The following is a 24,076-nucleotide window of genomic DNA, read 5'->3' on the forward strand; positions in this document are numbered from 1 at the left end:
CAGAAGCCTGACACACACAATTTCACTGTTTCTGAGCTTCACAATGCCAGCACTCAATACACGAGGGAGCCAAAAAACAAGACCAGGGAAAGATACAGAGGGACAGAGAGATCCACATTAAAGACAGAAACAAACAGTTAATTAACTGAGAATATGTTATGAAAATATATAGTAAAATACTGGGTAGTGGGACTAACTGTAGGATTGAACCCTTAGAGAGTAAAATTACAAGAATGTGAACATTAAATAAAGGTATTTTCAGATCACCTGAAATACTATGTTTCATCGAATTCTGAATCGGCTTCACAGAATACTTCAATCATCTTAAGCTGCGGCAAGATGGTAGACCAACATGGGGAGCTGTGCAGAATATGCTAGTGTATTGCTCAGTAAACTAGATTATCTGCCCAGCATGAGGAGTATTGCTAACTTTTACTATCATTTGGGAACGATACACGTATCAAATAGACACAGCAGGTGAAGGTTTCTATCTCCATTTGACCAGTATAAGGTGTGTGTGTGTGTGTGTGTGTGTGTGTGTGTGTGTGTGTGTGTGTGTGTGTGTGTGTGTGTGTGTGTGTGTGCGCGCGCGTGTGTGTGTTTGTTTGTGGTGGGTCAGGCGTGCATTTGGATGGTTGAATGTGAAAATCATTGCTTAAGAGACAATGCACTTGTAGGAAACCAGGTTAACTATGAACAACTGGCAGGGATTTGGATAATGGACACAGAGAAATTGAGGGAAGTTTCATGCACAGATGAGTTAAAGTGCTTAAGAACATTAAAATAAAGGCATTGTCAGAGACAACAGTGATACAGAACAGCGTGCACAGGAATGTCAGACGGATGGGATTTTGGTCTGAATTCGAATCAGATTTGTTTCTGCAGGTTTCAACCCGAGAGCGTCAGCAGCAGATTGTTGCCATCGTTAAGTCTGTATTTCACAGCTCAAGGTTAAAATAGCAGATGGGTTAAGCCAGTGAAGTACATTCTGGAGCAGCGAGTAGTTAAAGTTAATAATGGTCAGGGCATGGTGTCAGGAATCAGCTCATGGCCAAAGGGATCACCGAAATTATAATTTGTCTGTTTCAAACAACACCTGCAAGTTTCAACTCCCACCGCTAGATCCCCCCGTCATTGTACTGGATCCATGTGCAAAATCCACTTGATCACGGCACCATTCAAACTGGATCCCTTCACTCGCTGGATATGATCCCAGCAATCTTTGATCTAGATCACTCCAGTCATTGTACTGGATCCCAGCACTGGATCCACTTGATCACTGCACCATTCAAACTGGATCCCTTAACTCGCTGGACATGATCCAAGAGATCATTCAACTAGATCCTCCCGTCATTGTACTGGATCCCTGCACTCGATCCACTTGAACACTGCACCATTCAAACGGGATCCCTTCAATCGCTGGACATGATCCCAACGATCATTGAACTTGATCCACAATCAATATACTGGTTCCCTGCACTAGATCCACTTGATCACTGCACCAGTGCAACTGGATCCCTTCCCTAGCTGGACATGATCGCAGCAATCATTGAGCTAGATCCCCAGTCATTATAATAGATCCTTGCACTGGATCCACTTGGTCATTGCACCTTCAAACTGGATCCATTCCCCCACTAGACATGATCCCAGCGATAATTGGACTAGATCCCTCCAGCCATCGTACTGGATCCCTGCACCAGACCCACTTGATCACTGCACCATTCAATCTGGATCCCTTCACTCACTGGGCATGATGCCAGCGATCATTTAAATAGATCCCCAATCATTTTACTGGATCCCTGCGCTAGATTCATTTTATCACTGCACCAGTCGAACTGGATCCCTCCCTAACTGGACATGATTCATGCGAAAATTGGACTAGATCCCTCCAATCATCCTACTCGATCCCTGCCCTCACTGGACTTGATCCCAGTGATCATTGAACTCGGTCCCCAGTCATTGAACTGAATCCATGCACTGGATCCACTTGATCACTGCACCAATCAAACTGCATTCCTCCTCTCACTGGACATGATCCCAGCGATAATTGGATTAGATTCCTCAGTCATTCTACTGGAGCCCTGCAAGTTATCCACTTGATAACTGCACCATTCAAACTGGATCCCTTCCTACACTGGACATGATCACAGCGATCATTGATCTAGATCCCCAGTCATTGTACTGGATCCCTGCACTAGATCCACTTGATCACTCCACCAGTCCGAGTGGATCCCTTCCCTCACTTGACTTGTTCCCAGCAATCTTTGAACTAGATCACTCCGAACATCGTACTGGATCCCTGCGCTAGATCCACGTGATCACTGCACCATTCAAACTGGATCCCTTCACTCGCTGGACATGATCGCAGTGATCATTGAACTAGATCCCCCAGTCATTGCACTGGATCCCTACACTAGATCCACTTGATCGCTGCACCAGTTCAACTGAATCCCTTCCCTCGCAGGACGTGATCCCAGCAAAAATTGGACGAGATCCCTCCAATCAGTTTACTGGATCGCTGCACGCGATCCACTTGATCACTGCAACGGTCTAACTGGATCCCTCCCTCACTGGACATGACCCCAACGATCATTGAACTAGATCCCCAGTCATTGTACTGGATCACTGTTCAAGATGCACTTGATTACTGCACCATTCAAACTGGATCCCTTCGCTCACTGAACATGATCCCCATGATCATTGAACTAGATCCACAGTCATTGTAATGGATCCCTGTGCTAGATCCACTTGATCAATGCACCAGTCCAACTGGATCCCTTCCCTCGCAGGGCATGATCCCAGCGAAAATTGGACTAGATCCCTCCAGTCATCATACTGGATCCCTGCACGAGATCTACTTGCTCACTGCACTGGTCTAACTGGATCCCTCCCGCACTGGACATGATCCCAGCGATCATTGAACGAGATCCCCAGTCATTGTACTGGATCCCTGCACTGTGCCCACTTGATCACTGCACCATTCAAACTGGATCCCTTCACTCACTGGACATGATCCACATGATCATTGAACTGGATTCTCCGCACATTGTACTGGAACCCTGCGCTAGATCCATTGATCTACGCACCAGTCCAACTGGATCCCTTCCCTCGCTGGGCATGATCCCAACGAAAATTGGACTAGATCCCCCCAGTCATCATACTGCGCTATATTCACTTGATCACTGCACCTGTCGAACTAGATCCCTCCCTCACTGGCCATGATCCAAGCGAAAATGGGTCTAGATCCCTCCAGTCATCGTACTAGACACCTGCCCTCACTGGACTTGATCCCAGTCATCATTGAACTATGTCCCCAGTCATTGTACTGGATCCCTGCACTGGGTCCACTTGATCACTGCACCATTCAAACTGGATGCCTTCCATCACTGGGCATGATCCCAGCGATCATTGAGCTAGATCCCCAGTCATTATACTGGATCCCAGCACTAGATCCACTTGATCACTGCATCATTCAAACTGTATACCTTTCCCCGCTAGACATGATCCTAGCGATAATTGGACTAGATCCCTCCAGTCACCGTGGAGGATCCCTGCACGAGGCCCTCTTGTTCACTGCACCGTTCAAACTGGATCCCTTCCTCACTGGACCTGATCCCAGCGATTATTGAACTAGATCCCCAGTCATTGTACTGGATCCTTGAGCAAAATCCACTTGATCACTGCACAATTCAAACTGGATCCCTTCCCTCACTGGGCTTGATCCCAGCGATCATTGAACCAGGTACCCAGTCATTGAACTGGATCCCTGCATTGGATGTACTTGATCACTGCACCATTCAAACTGGATCACTCCCCTCACTGGACATGAACCCAACGAAAATTGGACTATATCCCTCCAGATAATGTACTGGATCCCTGCACTCGATCCACTTGATCACTGCACCAGTCCAACTGGTTACATTCCCTCGCTGAACAACATCCCAGTGTAAATTGGACTAGATACCTCCAGATAACGTACTGGATCTCTGCACTAGATCCACTTGATCTCTGCACAATTCAAACTGGATCCCTTCCCTCACCGGGCTTGATCCCAGCGATCATTGAACCAGGTACCCAGTCATTGAACTGGATCCCTGCATTGGATCGACTTGACCACTGCACCATTCAAACTATATACCTTCCCTCACGGGACATGATCCCAGCGATAATTGGACTAGATCCCTCCAGTCGTCGTACTGGATCCTGCACAAGATCCACTTGATCACTGCTCCATTAAAACTGGATCCCTTCACTCGCTGGACATGATTCAAGCGAAAATTGTACTAGATCCCCCAGTCAGTGTACTGGGAACCTGCACTAGATCCACTTGATGATTGCACCGGTCTAAGTGGATCCCTCCCTCACTGGACATGATCCCAGCGATCATTGCTCTAGATCCCCAGTCATTGTACTGTATCCCTTCATTGGATCCACTTGATCACTACACCATTCAAACTGGATCCCTTCCCTCACTGGGCATGATCCCAGTGATCATTCTACTACATCCCCCAGTCATTGTCCTGGATCCCTGCACTAGATCCACTTGATCACTGAACCACTGAAATGAGGTGTGGGAGAATATTTACCAGGGATATCAGAAGGTGTAAAAAGGCGTCATGAGATACATTTGTAAAATAGAGTTAAGGAAATTCCAAATACGTTCTTCAAGCATATGAACGGCAAATGAAATACTTGGAATAGAATAACACCTCTTTAAAATCAAACAGCCATGTATGTGTGGAACGACAGTAGGTAAGTTAGATTTATTAGGTTTATTGTCACATGTACTCACACGAGGATATCGAAAAGTTTACAATTTCCCACAATTGACACAATTGCAAGTACAAATTTAAACCCAACCCTCTCTGGTACAAAATGTTGGTACCAATTAGAAAAAAACAAAATAAAGAAAACAAAGTTCAAGTGTACACATTACAATCTTTCCGATAAAAGTAGAAAAAACACAGAAACACAGTTACCTGTTTAACAACCCAGCCTATAAGTGCCTGGCTATGCTGAGTTCACACTCCTCACAAGGTCTCCAACTCACCCTACTCCGCTGCCTCACAGCCTGTTCCTGATGAATGGATAACATCCCACATGAATGTATCACATCAATGTTTACTGTGCAGAACTCGGGGAACTTAATCAATGCAGTGATGTTTTGGAAAGAGACCACATTGCAGAAGAGGCATTACTGGAGGTCTTAAAATGCATAACCGTAAATAAATGCACAGAACGTCTTGAAGTGCATCACAGGTCATTGTTGGGAACTATGGAAGAAATGGGGAGGGGGCGGTATCTTGGTGAGATATGTGCATCATTCCTCAGTATGAGGAAAGATCACTGGACCTAAACATTAACTATTGATTTCTCTGCATTATGCTTCCAAGACCTGCTGAGCTTTTCCAGCAAATTCTGTATATGTTTCTGAATTACAACATCTGCAGTTTTTCAATTTTTACTTGCATAATTAACAAACACAGGTGAGGTACTGGAGGACTGAAAGACATCTCATGTTGTGCAATTATTATTAAAAAGGGTGCTCAGAAACGCCAGGGAACTACAGACCGGTAAGTTTGATGTCAGGGGAGGCTAAGTGTTTAGAGGAGATTCTGAGTGACCGGATTTACATAGATTTGGAAAGGCAAGGACTGATTAGGAAGAGTCAGCATGGATTTGTGTATGGTAAAACGTAATAGAAATTTTTCAAGAAGTGACTAAGACACATGAAGGTAATGCAGCATAAATTGTCTACGTAGCACTTAGACAGACCTAACATGGTAGCCTGGTTAATAAGGTTAGATCACAGGTGATCAGGGAGAGCTAGCTAATTAGATACAAAATTGATTTCACAGCAGGAGACAGAGGGTGGCAGTAGAGAGTTTTTTGTGACAAGCTGTGACTTTCTGCCGGGGATAATCCCTCTATCTACTATTACCATCAAGCCAATCTGTAGTTCAGTGACGAGTGAGGGTGAACATGTCAGGGTCAGATTCATGTGTACCTAAAACTGATGACAACACCTTGAACCTAATGCACGTATCTGCTTACATTCCAAATTACAGCAGCACCAACATCTTATGGAGAGGACGAAATGATCACAAGACCAACAGACCAGATCGAAGCTGTGCAGTCCCACCACATCTGGTCAAAAATTCAATTTGATCATTAAACAATTCAATGAAGGATAGGGTACCAGAAATATTCCCAAAGTGAAAAGCGCAACATCCTTGCAATTCAGCGTGAAAGATAGCATTTCGTTTCTGCGTCATCCTCAGGCAAAAGTGTTGAGTCGATGATCAACCTCATCCTCGCCATGATGCCAACAGACTCATAGATGCCAGTCTTCAAGCAATTCTATTCGCTGCACGTGACGTGAAAAAAACAGCTGACCACAACAGATCACACAATGGCAATGGGCCCTGACGCCATTCCTGTAATAGGAGTGAAGATTGGTATTGCGCAAAAAGCTGTATCTCTGGGGAACCTATTTCATTCTAGCTCCAAATCTGACATCTCTCTGAAATTTCCTTGACAATCTGGAAAAATCCTCATCTAAGTCCAGTCCGCTAAGAGGATAAAAGTACAATTTGACCGATTGCTACACCCTCAGTCCCATCACGATAGTAATTTGGTGGGAGTTCTTTTTTAGAGAGCTTTCAAACAGCACAGAAATAACCTGTTCAGTGTTGTTTCCGATCTGCCCCCATGTGGAAATGTCGCTGGAATACTACTCCAGATCAGGCTAATACTCTGGCAGCCAGTAAAAGTTAAAACGAAAAAAAAAATAATACTGAGATGGAAATCCTGGTGAGAGTAACAGTGACACTGAAGCAAATGTCGATTGTAAACAGCAATTTCCTTCCCCAGTGTACTTTCAGGAAGGGAATCTCCCGTGCTTTCCTGGTCTGGCCTAAAAGTGACTCCAGACATGTGAGAGAGGGAGAACCTTAAAACCTTCCACAGGTATGTAAAGAATAAAAGGATGACTAGGGTAGGAATAGGACTAGTCGAAGACAGTAATAGGAATTTTTTTGCGGATCCTGTGGAGATCGGATAGATGCTAAACGAATATTTCCCGTCTGTTTTCACTCAGGAAAGGGAAAATATTGGAGAGGAAAATAATGAGATACGAGATGTGAGACTAGAAATTATTGAGGTTAGTAAAGAAGAGGTGCTATCAATTCTAGAATGTGTGCATGTAGACAAATACCCTGGGATTTATCCGCGGTTTCTTTGGGAACCTAGAGTGGAGGTATTGGGGTGTTTGGCTTTGATATTTGAGTCGTCATTGTCTCCAGGTTTAGTACCACAAGATTGGAGGATTGCAAACGTTGTGCCCTTGTTCAAGAAGGGCAGTAGAAATGACCCAGGTAATTATAGACCAGTGAGCCTTACGTCTGTCATATGAACCGATTTGGAAAGGATAATAAGAGATAGAACTTATATCATCGAGCAAACAACAATTTGATTGTAGATAGTCGACATGGTTTCGGCAAGGACAGGTTATGTCTCACAAACCTGTTTGAGATTTTTGAGAAGGCGACCATGCATGTGGACGAGGGTAGGACAGGTGACGTAGTGTTCATTGGCTTCAGTAAAGCTTTGATACGGTTCCATGTGAAAGGCTGTTGGAGTCGTAGGAGAGGCATGGGTTGGAGTGTGATTTCATAGTTTGGACTAGAAATCATCTTTCTACAAGAGACAGTGCGTGTTGGTTGATGGAAAATATTCAGCCTGAAGTTCGGTTACTAGTGGTGTGCTACAAGGACCACTGTTGTTGGGACCACTGTTGTTGGTCATGTTTTCTCAATGACTTGGACGTAAGCGTTGGTGGATGGCTTCGTAAGTTTGTGCAATATACTAAAGCTATTGGAGGAGTGGACAGTGTGGAAAAATGCTGCAGGATGCACGTAGACTTAGATAAACGACAGAATTGGGCTGAGAGGTGGCAAATGGAATTCAATGCAGATAAATGTGAGGTGATGCATTTTGGGAAGAATAACAGGAAGGTAGCATGCTGGGTCATTGGAAAGATCTTTCGTATTGTGCATGTGCAATGAGATCTTGGAGTCCATGTACATAGATCCCTGAAAGTTGCCACCCTGAAAGTTTGATATTGTGGGAAAGAAGGCATTCGCTGTGTTAGGTTTTAGTGGTAGAGGGATTGCGTTTCGGAAACGTAATGTCATGATACAACTACAGTCCGGACACATTTGGAATACAGTGTACATTTCTGGTCGCCCCATTACAGAAAGGATACGGAAGCATTGGAAAAGCTGCAGATGAGATTTACCAAGATATTGTTTGGTCTGGAGGGAAGGACTTTTTTGGAAGGGCTGAGAGACTTAGGTCTGTTCTCATTGGGAAGAGTGTTAAGAGGGGATTTGATGGAGATATACAGGATGATCAGAGGAAAATGTAGGGTAGACAGTGAAAGTCTTTTTTTCTAGGATGATGACGTCAGCTACACGAGGGAGCATAGCTATAAATTGAAGGGTGATAGATTTAAGACAGATGTCAGAAGCAGGTTCTTTACTCAGAGAGTGGTAAGGGCGTGGAATGTCCTGCCTGCTAATGTAGTGAACTCAACCACCTTATACGATTTAAACAATCCTTGGATAAGAACATGGGTGATAATGGGATAGTGAAGGGTGATGGATTTAGTTTACAGGTCGGCGCAACATGGAGCGCTGAAGCGCCTGTTCAGCGCTGTATTGCTCTATGTTCTATGTTCTTCACTGGTCTCTGAAACGGCCAAACAAGAGATTCAATTTCACAAAACTGCTCCGAAGTCTTAAAGGATGAAACCAAACAGAACAACCAGCACGAGCCTCGGTTTCGAAAAGGGGACGGGAAACACAATCCTGTGGACTCCGCAGAGACTTCCTCATGTCTGCCTCAGGTGGTCAACCCAGAATACTCAGATTGTGAGCCTTGTTTCTGGACGCACCCACCATCGGGAACATACTCCCTGCATCTATTCTCTCTACTTCTGTTCGAACTTTATAAGTCTCAATGAGTTTCACCCTTAGTGTGTACTCCAGCGAAAGCAATCCTAACCGAATCAATTTCTCCTGATACACCAGTCCTGCTGCCGCAGGAATCAGCCTAGTAAAGCCTTCAACTCTTTCCTTCCAGAGATAGAGCATCCTTCCTTCGAGAAAGACAATTAAACTGCAATCAGTAATCAACACATGGCTTCAGCAAGGCCTGGTATAACTGTAACTGCCCATTCCTTTGATCCTGCACTCGAAACCTCTCACAATGAAGGCCAACATACTTTTCGCCATCTTTACCGCCTGCTGCCCCTGCATGTTTACCTTCAGCAACCGATGTACAAGGACACTCAGCTCCTGCTGCAAGCTCCCCACCTCCCAATTTACGGTCATTCAGGTCGGAATCTGCTTTCTTGTTTCTGCTCCACAGTGAAAACTCTCGAATGTATTTCAAATTATACTGCACCTGACATTGACTTGCTCACTCAAACAAACTGGTTCGATCATGCTGAAGGATCTCCTTATCCTCCTCACAGTTCACCTTCCCACCCAACTTGGTATCATCTGTAAATTTTGAGATGTTACTTTTTGTTCGTTCATCAAAATTATCAACATATATTGTAAGGACTAGGATTCCAGCAACAGTCCTTGTTGAATTCCACGAATTATTGCCTTTCAATATGAAAGCCAATCATTTTTTCCTACACTTTTTTCACCTCTGCTAACCGGTTTCCTCTCCATCCCAAAATAAGTTTACCAATGCCATGATAGTTAATCTGTTGTACAAGTCTCTGAATATACATATCTACCACACTGACTAGATCCACCTTATAAATTCTACTAGTTGCAGCTTCATAGAATTCTGGCAGATTTGTCAAGTGTGATTTCCCCGGCATAAATCCACAGTGATCTTGCCACTGCTTTCGAACTGCTCACCTATAAAGGCATTAATGATGAATTGGAGAATTTTCCCCATTACTGATGAGAGGCATACTCGTCTATTATCCCGTGGCTACTGTCACCTTCCATATTTTGAATATTGGAGTGACACTAGCTCCCATCAATCTGCAGGGTCTTGTTCAGATACTATAAAAATTGGAAAATGTTCACCAATGCATTCAGTAATTCTTGAATCACTTCCTTAAGTACTCTGAGATTACTTCTTCCCTCTCACTAAATCTTGTATTTTCCAAAATTTTTGGTATCTGATTTGTGTCCTCTTTTTTCAAGACAGAACTAAAGTATGTATTCATTTGCTCAGCCATTTCTTTGTCCCGTATTATACATTCACCTATTACTCTCCACAGTTGACCTATATTTTTCTTCACCAATCTCTTTCTTATCACGTACCAAAAGACTCTCGTAGTGTCACCCGTTATGTTCCCTGCAAGTTAATGTATTTTTCCTCTTGGCCACTCCATTGGTCCTTCTTTGCGAAATTCTGAAGTGCTCCCAAGCCTCACATCGATTATTTTCCTTGGACAATCTGCATGTTTCTTCCTTCGTTCAGATGCTCTCCTAATTTCCTCTGTATTCGATGGAATAGCACTCTTGCAGAGTTTGCTTTTGTGCGAAACAGGTGCAAACAGTTTTTGTCGCTCCCCTATTTGTTTCCTAGAATATTTGACATTGCCTGTCCACTGTCACATCTTTAGGTAACTCTCCCCAATCAATCAACGCGAACTGAGCCTCATAGTTTCATAGTTTCCTTTATTAAAATTGAGCACCCTGCAGAATGCAGTGGTTATAGTCAGACTAGACACAAAGGAAGATGGTTGTGGTGGGGATAGACAGCCATCTCAGCTCCAGGCCAACTTTGCAAGAGACTCCAGCTGATTCATCACGGCCTTCCCTCTGTCATAAAGTCAAAAACATGACGTTCGCCAATGATTGCACACTGTGCAGCACCATTCGCGACTCCTCAGATACTGATGCAATCCGTGCTCAAATGCAGCAATATCTGAGAGTGTGGTGCACAGAAGATTAGGCAGAATCAGAGGAGCAAGAGAATCAACGTTTTGGTCATAAACCCTTCATCCGGAATTAGCTTCATTCCTGTTGAAGGGCTTACTCATGACAATTCAATTCTCCTGCTCCTCAGATGCTGCTAACCTGCTGTGCTTTTCCAGCACCACACTGTCAACTCTGATCTCCAGCATTGGCAGACGTCAATTTCTCCCTACAATATCTGGACGATATACAGGCTTGGGCCAACTAATGGCAGCAAGCATTCGTGTCACACAAATGATAGACAATGACCATCACCAATAAGAAGCACTCCAACCACCGCCCCGTGACATTCCAGTATTACCATCACTGAATCCCGCACTAACAACATCTTCGTGGTTACCATTAACAAGGATTTCAAATGGATTCATGAAATAAACACATTGGCTACAAGAGCAGGTCACAGATTCGGGATATTAAGGCGAGTAACTCAGCTCGAGAAAGCCCAAAGTCTATCCATCATCAAGGCACAAGACAAGAGTTTGATGGAATACTCCGCAATTGCCTGGATGGGCGCACCTCCAACAACACTCAACAAGCTTGACACCATCCAGGACAAAGCAACCCGCTTCATTAACACCACATGTACATCCAACACCACCGGTACTCAGTTGCAGCAGTGTTTACTATCTACAAGATACACTGCAGAAATTCGCCAAAGTTTCTTAGACAACGCTTTCCAAAGCCACGACCACATCTACAGAGAAAAACAAGGGCAGCAGATACGTGTGAGCACGACCATCTGCATTTTCGCTCCAAGCCACTCATCAATCTGACTTGGAAGTATACTGCCGTTGCTTTACAGTCATTGGGTCAAAATCCTGGAATTCCCACCCAAACAGCATTGTGGGTCAATCCACAGTAAGTGTACTGCAGCGATTGAAGGAGGCAGCGCACCAACAGCTTCTCAAGCGCAAATAAGGATGGCTATCAATGTTGGTCAGCCAACGTCCCTCAAGTCCCACAAACGATTAACAAAATAGACTGCACGTCGTCAAGAGCTAATATCCTTTCTCACTATAGTTTTAATTTCCTCTTTAACCAACAACACTACATCATCACATTTTTTTTTCATTCCTAAATATTGAATACCCTGGACAATTCAATCATCCATTTTGGTCACCCTGCAGCCGTGTCTCCGTAATCCTATTTATATGTACCCGTTTGCACCTATCTGTTTATTAACTTTATTGCAAATGCTCCGAACATTTCTTCAGTGCTCTTTCTCCCCACAGTGTACATTTCCCTAAATGTGATTAATCATTGACAAAATATAAAGTTTGGAACTGTAATTGTCCCTTCCGTCCATACATTTTCCTCCCACATTCAATTGTAATGATGGCTGATCTCCACGCCAGACTCCTCTTCTGTCCCTTTGGTGGTTAACAATTCTTATTTTTATACAGTGCCTTGTCATCCGCAGCCCTATATGGAAGAGAATTCCCCAGGTTCCCAGTCTCTGAGTGCAGGAACTTATTGTCATTTTAATGCAGGTTGGTCGGCCTGCACCTAATATTGTGACCTCTTGCTTTTGACGTCCCAGCCAGGGAAATTATCATCCCTCCTTCTAATTTGTCTCACCCTGTCAGAGGTTCATATATTTCACTGAGCTCTCCACGCATGTTCCTAAACCCCATGGAATACCGTAGCAGCCGACACAAACTCTGCTCCCACAACAAAATTGACATCTGAAAGATCAGTCTCTTCATCCTTCCATTCATTGCCTAAAAGTCGACTTTGTCATTTATTATGTCACGAGACAGAAACTGCGAACAATACTGCACAGTGTTCGAGATGAGATACCATGGCCTTGTGCAGCTGCAGTAAGGTATCCTTAATCCTGTACTCAAATCTCCTTGAAATGAAGGTTAACACATCATTAATCTTCCAAATTGCTTGCTACTCCTGCAATATTGATTTCAGTGACTGGTGTCCGAGGAAATATAGATTTTTTTCAAGGTTACAGATAACCATTTAGTGGATTTATGTGCACTGATCATATGACAATACCGCTCTTTATATTGACTTCTGTCTTCAACTGCTATGGCCGTGCATGGATCTCGGAGGGCCGCTTAGAAGAAAGGAACAAAAAAAACTCCCTTTATACATCAACATCTTTCAACCAATCCATTTTATAAGGATAGTCTGCCGTTCATTTTTTCCCAACAGTGTGCACAATATCACATCGATCCGTATTCAGTCACCTGCCACGTTCACTGCATTTGATTGAATCATCTTAGAGCATTCTTACATCTTCCTCACCCATTCACAATCTGTTGGCATTTTTAGAAATACGGCATTTGGTTTCCTCAACCAAACTGTTGATGTACATTATGATTAGTTGGGACTCAAGCAAATATTCTCCAGCCTTTCACTCTAGAACAAACCTGTTTATTCCTATTTACTGTCTGCTGCCACCTACCTCAAACTAAAGCAATGTTCAGAAATTATCCCCAATTTCATGAGCTTTTGTTTTGCAAACGAGGCTTGGGACTTTATCAAAAATCTTTCTGCAAATCAATGACATTGAATCTGTTGCTTCTCCAGAATTTAATTGCCAGTCAGTTTCTCAAATATGATTCCCAATTCATAAATCTATGATGATTCCATCTCCACCAATTACATTCAGTCCCAATAATTTCTATTTATTTGCAAATTTCATTCTATTCCCTTTTTCTCAGCAGAAACAGATTTTCTCCTATTGTTGGAAAGTTTTATTTTTATTTGCTTTGTTTTCTACTGTGAAGGTAGAACTGAGGTTGTGGCCTTATCACATTCACATTTCCTGATTCTTTATTTTCCATTTTGTGGTTTCAGAAAGTAAGGATTTTCCACTTAATTTCTGGAAAGTTTTCATTGGCATATTTTTAGAAGCTATCACATTTCACTCAGAACGTTTGTTAACACACTCTATGGAAACCCATTAATTCCTGTTGCAAAGATGCTGAATGGCCTTCCACAACAATTCAATCACAGGACCAGAGAATCTTTTCCATCTGAAATTCAGCATGATCTCCATTCGTCCTACTTTCCCACACCAGACCCGTCGCTGTGAATGCTATGACAGTTAAAATGCTCACCACATACATTTTAACTGTTCTGAGGATTCCCAACACAAATATTCTCTCAGAAAATGCAACCCAGATCCTAACACCCTGGATGGAAATCAATCCTCAACTCCTCTCCAAACCGCAAACCTTTCCGTTTAAAAGTGTGCTTCATTTTTTGGCCTTCGACTAAAATGAAAAGATGCTGTCTGTTCAACTCATTCACGCCCCTCGTAATCTTATCTCTCCCTCAACCTTTTCTGTTCCGAAGCAAACAGCCCGTGATTATCCAATCTCTCTTCATTGCTGTAACATTTCATCCAAGACTACATCTTGGTTAATCTCCTGTGCAAATCCTTCAGTACAGTGGCTCATCCTTCTTTTAATATTGCGCCTTGAACTGCACACGGTATTCCAGCGACGTGTCATCCAATGTCAGTTGTAGATTCAGGATAACAAAGAACAAGAAGAGCACAGACAGCTTATAGCCCAAGAACAGATCGTTCTGCCCTCCAAACCTGTGCTGATCCAATTCCACTGTCTAAACGTATTGCCCAATTCATAAGGATCTGTATCCCTCTGTTCCACACCTAGTCATGCATCTGTTCAGACGCACCGTGCCTGCATCTACTACTTCGGCTGGCAACGCATTCCAAGCATTTACCACCTTTGTATACAAAACATTCCGCGTGTATCCCCCTTAGACATCCCACCTCTCAACTTGAAAGCGTGACCTCTCTTTAGTGAGTCCCTCACTCTGGTTAAAAAAAGCTTTTCTCCGTCCACCCTGTCTATAAGCTTTTTGATTTTGTAGATCTCAATCAGGTCCCCCGTCAATGTTCTTTATTCTAAATAAAACGATCCTAACCTACTCAATCTCTTTTCATAGGTAGAACCTTCCATACCAAGCAACATTCTTGTAAACTTTTTCTGCACCATCTCCAATGTGTCCACATCCCGTTGGTAATATGGCGACCAGAGCTGTACACAATATTCTAAATGCGAATGAACCAAAGTATTGTACAATTTTAACTTGACCTGCTAGCTCTTCAACTCAAAAGGCCGCCCGATGAGGGAAAGCATGCCATATGCCTTCTTGACAACTCTGTGCACCTATGCAGCCACCTTCAGTGTGCAATGGGCCTCAACTCCCAGATCGCTCCACTCATCAACTTTTCCCAAAGGTGTTCTGTTTACAGTGTAGTTAACTCTAGACTTAGACCTTCCAAAATGCATCTCCTCACCTTTGCCCAGATTGAACTCCATCTGCCACTTCTCCTCCCAACTCTCCAGACTATCGATATTCTCCTGCATTCTTTGACAGTCTCCTATGCATTCTGCTTCTCCACCAATATTCGTGTCATCCGCAAACTTACTGATCAGACCACCAATACCATCTTCCAGATCATTTATGTATAACACAAAGAACAGTGGCCCCAGCACTTATCCCTGTTGAACACGACTGGTAACCTTTCTCCATTTCGAGAAATTTCTTTCAACTACTACTCTCTATCTCCAGTTGCTCTACCAGTTCATTATCCATCTAGCTAGACCACACTGCACATCATTCGACTTCACTTTCTCCATTAGTTTACTATGTGGAACCTTATCAAATGTCTTAATAAAGTCTATGTGCATGACATCTACAGCCCTTCCTACATCTATCAATTTGGTCACTACCTCCAAGAACTCTACTAAATTGGTAAGGCACGATCTCCCCTGCAAAAGGCAACGTTGCCTATCAGTGAGAAGCCTATTCTCTTCCAAATATAAATAGATCCTATCCCTCAGGAACATCTCCCGAAACTTTCCCACCACTGACCTGTAGTTACCTGCAATATCCCTACTATCTTTCGTGAACTATCAACTCTCCAGTCCTTAAGCACTTCACCGATGTTTAAGGATGTCACAAAGATATCAGTCAGAGCCACAGCTATTTACTCACTCACCTCCCTCAGCAACCTGGGATTGATCCCATCCGGACCTGGTGATTTGTCCACCTGAATTCCTTTAGCCTGCCCAGCACATCCTCCCTCCTTACGTCAACGTAAACCAGAGTAAACAAACTTCTATCTCTAATCCCAGCATTCATCGTGCCCCACTCCTCAGTGAACATTGATGCAAAGTATTCATTGAGAATCGCACACATTTTCTCAGAATCGATACACAACATACCTTTCTTATCCTTTAGTGGATCAACCTTTTCTCTAGTTATGCTCCTGCTTCTTACGTAAGAATAACGTAACTTGGGATTCTCCTAAATTCTGCTTGCTTAAGCTATTTCATGACTCGTGTAAGCCCGCTTGTTTCCTCGTTTAAGATTTGTCTGACTCTCCCGATATGTCTCCAAGGCCTGTTCTATTCTTAGCTTCCTGGATCTTCCCTTTTCCTCTTGGCTAATCATACAATTTCTCCAGTCATTCACGGTTCAAGAATCTTGTCTTTCTTACCCCTTGCTTTCAAAGAGACATTCCTGAGCTGCACTATCCTCAAACTATTTTGAAAGCCTCCCACATATGAAATGAGGACTTCCTTTCAAGTGGCTGTCCTCAATCCACATTTCACAGCTCCTGCTGTATTTTGATACAATTGGCCATCACCCAGTTTAGTACTCTTCATTTAGGACCACTGTCATATTTGTCTACGAGTATCCTAAAACTTACAGAATTGTGGTCGCTATTACCAAATAAATGTGGCGCTGCAATTTCAACCACCTGGCCTGGCTCATTCCCCAATACCTGGTCCAATATGGCCCCTTCCCTAATTGGAGTATTGACATGTTGCTCTAGAAAACTTTCCTGGATGCTGCTTTCAAATTCTGCCCCGTCCAGATTTCTGACACTAAGCCTATCCCAGTCAGTTTTGTGGAAATTAAAATCTCCTATCGCCACCCACCTGTTGCCTCTGTTCACCTTTGTCTTTCTACCTCACGCTCACTGTTGGGAGTCATGCAGCATTCTGTTAACAATGTAACTGCATCCTTCTTATTTCTCAGCTCCACTCATAATGCCTCACTGATTAAGCCCTTCGTCGTGTCTTCCTTTAGCACAGCTGTGATGTCATCCCTGACCAACAATGCAACTCCCCCCACCTTTTACTTCCCTCCTGTCCTCTCTGAAGCATCTATATCCTGGAACATTTAGTTGCCAATCGTGCCCTTCCATCACCTAAGTATCTGTGATCGCAATAACCCCATACACCCAAGAACCAATCTAAGCCCTAAGTTTGTCTGCCTTACCCTCTATATCCTTGCATTAAAGTATATAAACTTCAGACCACCAGTTATTTTGCATTCATCTGCTTTCTGCCTACTCTTCACATTGGTAATGCTAACTTCATAATCATGTTCCTTATAGTCTCTAGTTTCCACCTCACTGTCCACTAGTATTCTCTTCTGGTTGCCATGCCCATTGCACAATTGATTAAACACTCCACAACAGCAGTCGGAAAAAACTCCCCCAAGGACATTAGTTCCAGTCTAGTTCAGGGGCAGCCCATCCAAATTGTAATAATCCCACCTTTCCCATAACCGGTCCTAATGTCCTAAAAAGGGTGGCACTGTGGCTCAGTTGTTAGCACTACTGCCTCACAGCACCAGGGTCCCAGGATCGAATCTAGCCTCGAACGACTGTGTGTGTGGGGTTTGCACATTCTCCCCGTGCCTGCGTGGATTTGCTCCGGTTTGCTCCAACAGTCCTAACATGTACATATCAATTGAATTGTTCATACTAAATTGTTAGGTGCATTATTTAGAGGGAAATGGATATGGATGGGTTACTCTTCGGAGGGTTGGTGTGGACTGCTTGGACCAAAGGGCCTGCTTCCACACTGTAGAGAATCTTATCTTAATGTGAACGCAAGCCACGTGTCCATTCTGCCTATTCTTTCATTTCTACTCTGGCTAGCGCGGGGCACTGGTAAAAATCCTGAGATCGCTACCTTGGTTAACTTCTCTCCTACCTCCCAGAAGTCTGCTTTCAGGACATTATCTTGTTTTTTTTATTGTAACATTGGTGCTTGCATGAACCACGACAACCGGATATTCACCCTCTCCTTTCAGAATGCTCTGCAGCCGATTGGTGACATCCCTCTCCGAGCACCTGGGAGGCAACATACCTTCAGCCAGTCTCGTTTTCAGTCACAGAACCGCCGAGAAATTCCCCTTACTGTAGAGTCCCCAACGACTATGGCCGGAGAAGATTTTTCCTGCCCTTCTGAACAGAGAGCCCGCTATGTTGCTATGATCCCGGTAAAACCAGCGCTCCCCTGATGAGCCATCTCCCCAAAAGTATCCAAAAATGTATTTCTGTTTTGGAGGGGAATGACCGCAGGCGAAACCTGCTCTGCCTTCCTTCTCTTTCTCTGCCGTTTGATCACCATTCACTGTCTCCCTCAGCGATTCCAATCTGCAGTGTGACTAATTCACTAAACATACTGTCCACGACCTCCTAGGTATTGCCGATGCTCCACAGTAAGTCCATCCAAAGCTCCAGAGCCTTCATACGGTCAAACAAGAGCTCCAACTGGAAACATTTCATACAAGTGTAAATGTCAAGAACGTCAGCCACTTCCCTGAGCTTCCACATCAAGCAACAGACACGTGCCACGTGTCTGAGATCAACTGTCATTGTAATCTTTAGCTTTTCTCAACTTAGTAATACCAAACATTGCACTTAAAAACATAAAAGATAAACGTAACTTTCAGAAGTCCTTTACTTCTCGTTAGAGGAGGCAGGTGGGAGGGTGAAACTACACGTGTAGTATCTCGGGTTTATCCGCTGCCTAAATATATACGAATTCCTGACCTTCCAGGCACCTCCTGGTCGAAACGGCGCCTCTGCCCTGTTTCCAGCGGCTCCTGGACAAGAAAAAGGCCGCGGTCTTCGAAGGTACTTATTTAGACTGAGTCCTTACCTTCCCAACAACCTTCTGGTCCCAAGACAACGTTCGCTCTGTTTACCACTGCTGCCGGACAGGTAAAAGCTATCAACACTGAAACCTGGCCCTTTAACCCATCTCGTCACCTTCATCGTTCCTACGACAAGCACAATCTGAGCATCCTCGTGTGCTTCTATTCATTCAGTGCTCCCATGCCTGGTTCCGTCTTCCAAAGTGCATCACCTCATATTTATTAGAATTAAATTTCGTCTGGCATTGATCTGCCCATCTGGCCAAACCATCTATATCGCTGGCAACCACCCAGCTAATCTTTGTGTAAAACACAAACTTATTTATCACACTTCCCTGCGCCCCACCGAACACCTCCACAATTTGCATTTATGAATACACAATAATAAACGACAGAGCATTGATTCCTGCTGTACACCAGTGGATACTTGTCTCCAGTTAGCATAACATCCGTGTACTACCATTGTCTATCTCCTCCCAGTAAGACAATTTTCGTTGTAACTTGTAGAGCTACTCTTAATACCACGAGCTTTTGCTTTATTTATCAGATTTCCAGGTGGAAATAGGCCGAACTGAAACACCATATAAATGACTGCCAAAAATAAACTCAAATGCGTTTTGCATAATTTCCCTCTGATATACTCATGCTGACTGTTCCTGATCACATCATGATTCTCGAGACCAAAATCATTTTTCCGCTTCCCTGTTTTTCCTAAGAATTTCCATAATACGAATCACATACTAACCGATCTGTAGTTTCCTGTCGGTCTCCACCATCCTTCCAGTAAAACAGACAACATTAGCTATTCTCCAGCTCTCCACCACGTCTTCTATGCCAAGATGCTATTTAAAACATTTGGGTCAGGGCCTTTCCTCTTTTGTTTCCAACTGCAGCCTGAAATGCAACTCATCCAGTTTTGGTGATTTGTCGAATGTTACACCAGTCATAAGCATCAATCCCCACTCACATCTTATATCAATCTGCTCAAGAGCTTCACAGTCCATCTTCTCAATTTCTGTGCGTGCGTCCTCCTTCTCCCAAATGAAACAGATGTGCAGCTCTTATACTCAATCAAGCAATGTTCTCCAGCGTCATACACAGATTGCGCCATTGGTTTGTAAAGTACCCTCATTGTTCCCTGATTATTATGTTCTACTTGATGGACTTGTGTAATATCTTGATATTCTCCCCAACTTGCCTGGAAAAAATTATTTATGCCCCTGTGTTAGTCATTCCCCTCTCTGTGAGTATTCTAATGTTTACTATGATCACCTCTTATCCTTTGAAACACTCAAGACACAGATCGAGCTCAGACAATCTTGCCATCTGAGGAATTATTCTGGAGAATATCTACTGCACTTCCTCTGAGATCAGTATATTCTTTATTACAATGCAACACCAAAACTGGGCACACCGCGACAAGTATTGTCTCACCAACACTCCATGCAACTGTTGCAGGACATGTTTACTTCTATATTCTTATCCCCTTTAAATGAAGGTCAACCACACCTCTCCAGTTCCTTTGGCATATATTCCTCCCACATATCCTTAGGTTTTATGTTGTCCACTAACGCACTGTGTGAGTTACTAAAGTAACGTCCTCCTAAATATCCAGCTGCACCACAACCACTTGTTCTCAATTACTTACATCAACAAGAAACATCTTCAAACAATTCCAAAAAATGTTTTCAATTATAACTTTCCTTTCATAAATACATTATAATTCTCTCCAATTTTGCTGTTACTTTTGAAATTTACATTGCCATATTGATTATAATTGATACCAACAGATTCCCTTCTGGGATGAAAAGTTATCTCTTCTGTAGTTCACATACCTCCCTCTTTTTTCCTTCCTGAACCATTTGGTTACGTTAATAACCAGTTTTCCAGAATGGATTCCTGCCTTTGTGGAATATATAGCAAATTAATAGAATGAAACCCAATGCAATCAATATTGTCTATATGTCTAAAATTGTGGCATGAATAACGTGTAGTTCAGCAGGTATATGAATGCTCAGTATAAAGCTGTTTTCAAAAAACTAGCACATTGCAGATATGAATATTTTTTATTAGTTATATAAATCCCATGGTCACGAGGCATTTCTTGCAGATTTTCTGGATCTTCTTCCGTGCAGACAACCACACAGCAACTGCATCGTTGACCTGCAATTTTCATGTTCTCTACAATAAATTATCCTGTCCAAACATTCACTGGACATTTTTGACTTTGATTTTATTTTCCTTTCAAATATTGATCGATACATTTTGCAAACGTTGTTATACTTGTTAGTTTACATTCCTGTTTTGAAAGTTTCTTTCTCCTCCTTTGCCGAAGTCTAAATGTCTCTGAATCTAGGGTTTGCTTCAATATTCCGAATTTTTCTGAGACACGTCCTCTGATATAATGCAACCTTAAACTTCGTTTATGAACTACCATTTTGTCATATTTCCCTGCTGTTTGGACCTTGGGGGATATATGGCTGTAAATAAAGCTGTTGCCTGTCTTCCATTGAATCTTTTTCATGCACTTCTCAAATTCACTAAAGCCAACCTGCGCACTTACTTTAATGGCTTGCATGACTCATGTTTATAATCGTAATAGTGATTTTCGAGAAGGTTTGTAGCTATGGTTGTGCTTGAAGCTGTAAGGTTTCTTCATTGAGTTGGTAGATTTGTTCTCAGATGGTTCGTCACCATGCTAGGTAACATCATGTGCAAGCCGCCGATGAAACACTGGTGTTCTGTCCCGATTGTTGTTTATGTGTGTTAGTGTGTTGTTACATTACATTACATTTTTTTTTACATTACATTACATCACAGTATGGAAACAGGCCCTTCGGCCCAACAAGTCCACACCGATCCGCCGAAGCGCAACCCACCCATACCCCTACATTTACCCCCATACCTAACACTACGGGCAATTTAGCATGGCCAATTCACCTGACCTGCACATCTTTGGACTGTGGGAGGAAACTGGACCACCCGGAGGAAACCCACGCAGACACGTGGAGAATGTGCAAACTCCACACAGTCAGTCGCCTGAGGCGGGAATTGAACCCGGGTCTCTGGTACTGTGAGGCAACAGTGCTAACCACTGTGCCACCGTGCCGCCCACACGGTGATATCATTTCTGATCCTGGTTCTGAAACGTCCGTAAATGGGATCCAAATCCATATGTTTGTCAATGGAACTCCAATGTGAATGCTAGTCCTCTAGGACTTCCCGTGTGTGTTTTTGTTTCGCCTGTCGCAGGTTGGATTTATTGGCCGAAACAAACTGGCATCCCTCATCGTCTGTGTGTATGGTTACTACTAATTGTTGGTCATGTTCTTTGGTGGCTGGTTGGTGCTCATGAATCCTGGTGGCGGCTGTCGAAATTACTGCTTGCTGCAGTCCTCGCAGGGAATTTTCTACCTGATGTTCTTTCTGCTGCTAGTTGTTATGGGTTCATTTAAATTCATCAGGACCTGTTTCAGTGTGGTGGTTGGTTTGTAATCGAACATGATGCTGAGGGGCTAGAGTAGTCTCGTCGTCAACTCGGAGATGCATTTAATTTGTGTCAGAGTGGCTGGAGTTTGAAAGGCATGTAGTGCAGTCTTGTTTTGGTCTGATGTGCAGTAATCGGCTGACTGTATTTATAGGGTACCAATTGTCCCTAAATTCGTTACGTGAGTGTTTTTCCCTCGGTTTCTTTTAGTTCCTGTGTGCGGCAGTGCATGGTGGTTCGTTGAAATAATATCATAAAACAGATCCATTTGTGTGTGTTGGGAAGATTACTCCTACATTTGAGCATCAATTCAATGTGCATGGCTTTCCTGTACATGCTGGTCTGGAGCTCTCCATTGGCTTTTCCTTCTACCATTACATCTAGAAAGTTGAGAACGTTGTATTTTTCCTCCCTCGTTTGTGAATTTTATACAGTAAACGTAATGTTTATCTGTTTGTGGGTTTCTTCTAATTCGTTGCGTTTCGTGATGACAAATCTGACATCCACTTATAGGACCCAAAGCTTGGGCTCGATCGTGGGGAGGGGTGTTCGTTTAAACCTCTGCCTAACTGATTTTGCCAAGAGCTCTGATATTGGTAATTTCATCGGCGTGATATCCCATAGGGACAATGCATCCATCCTGGGAGAGGTGAAACAAAGACACGCATGGGAATTCCTTGAGGCCTAACATTCAAGCCAGAACTCCATTGACAAACACTTCGATTTTGGCCTCACTTACCAACATCTCAGAAAAAGAATCAGATGTGATATCAGCCACCACAACAGATCAAGACACATAAATAGCATGAGAAACAGAACATCAGTACTTCACCGGAGACTCACTGATAATGTTAATTAGCATGTTGACGAAACGTCTAAAAACAAATCTACCAGCTCAGCTGGAAAACTTAAAACATTATAACAGTAATTTCAAAAGGAAAACAAAAACCGTTTAGCACTCAGACATCATCTGAAATTCAATGTATTATGAACATGACTCAAAATTCTCCCTTTCAACAAGCTATTCATTTGGCTCCTCTGACCACACAACAACAATTTCAAAACAGCCTTACCTCTCGTTAGCAATCAAAATACTGTTATAGCAAACTATTTCATACACGCTCATAAAATAATTTTTCGCAGCATTAGCATTCACTTGTGTAAATACATCTTGGGTGAAAATACATTTCATCCATTATTACCGCAGTATCCACAAACTTGAATTTGTCATTTCCTGTTTTGTAACATGTCCAACATTTGCATTCCAGATTTGACTTTGATGTATAACTCCCATCAACGTTTGCTTTTACTTGCTATTTCTGAATTGTTCTTACGAAATTGATTGGATTCAGGCAACACATCTGGTGAGGTCTATTTCGATATTAACATCTTTTTCGACATCTCGTCACATCTTTTTTTCTCCTCAAGTGTTCTCGAACATAGATCATAGAACAATACAGCCCAGTAGAGACCCTTCAACCCTCGATACTGTGCCGACTTTGTATCCAAATCGAAGATCACATAACATTTATGCCCTTCATTTTACTATCATCCATGTGCCTATCCAAGAGTGTCTTAAATTTCAAATGTGCCTTTGTCTATTACCACTGCTGGCAGTGCATTC

Source organism: Chiloscyllium plagiosum, unplaced genomic scaffold (assembly GCF_037043375.1).
Source record: "Chiloscyllium plagiosum isolate Xiang-an unplaced genomic scaffold, Cpla_swu_hap1 HiC_scaffold_14, whole genome shotgun sequence".
In the NCBI taxonomy this organism is placed as follows: Eukaryota; Metazoa; Chordata; class Chondrichthyes; order Orectolobiformes; family Hemiscylliidae; genus Chiloscyllium; species Chiloscyllium plagiosum.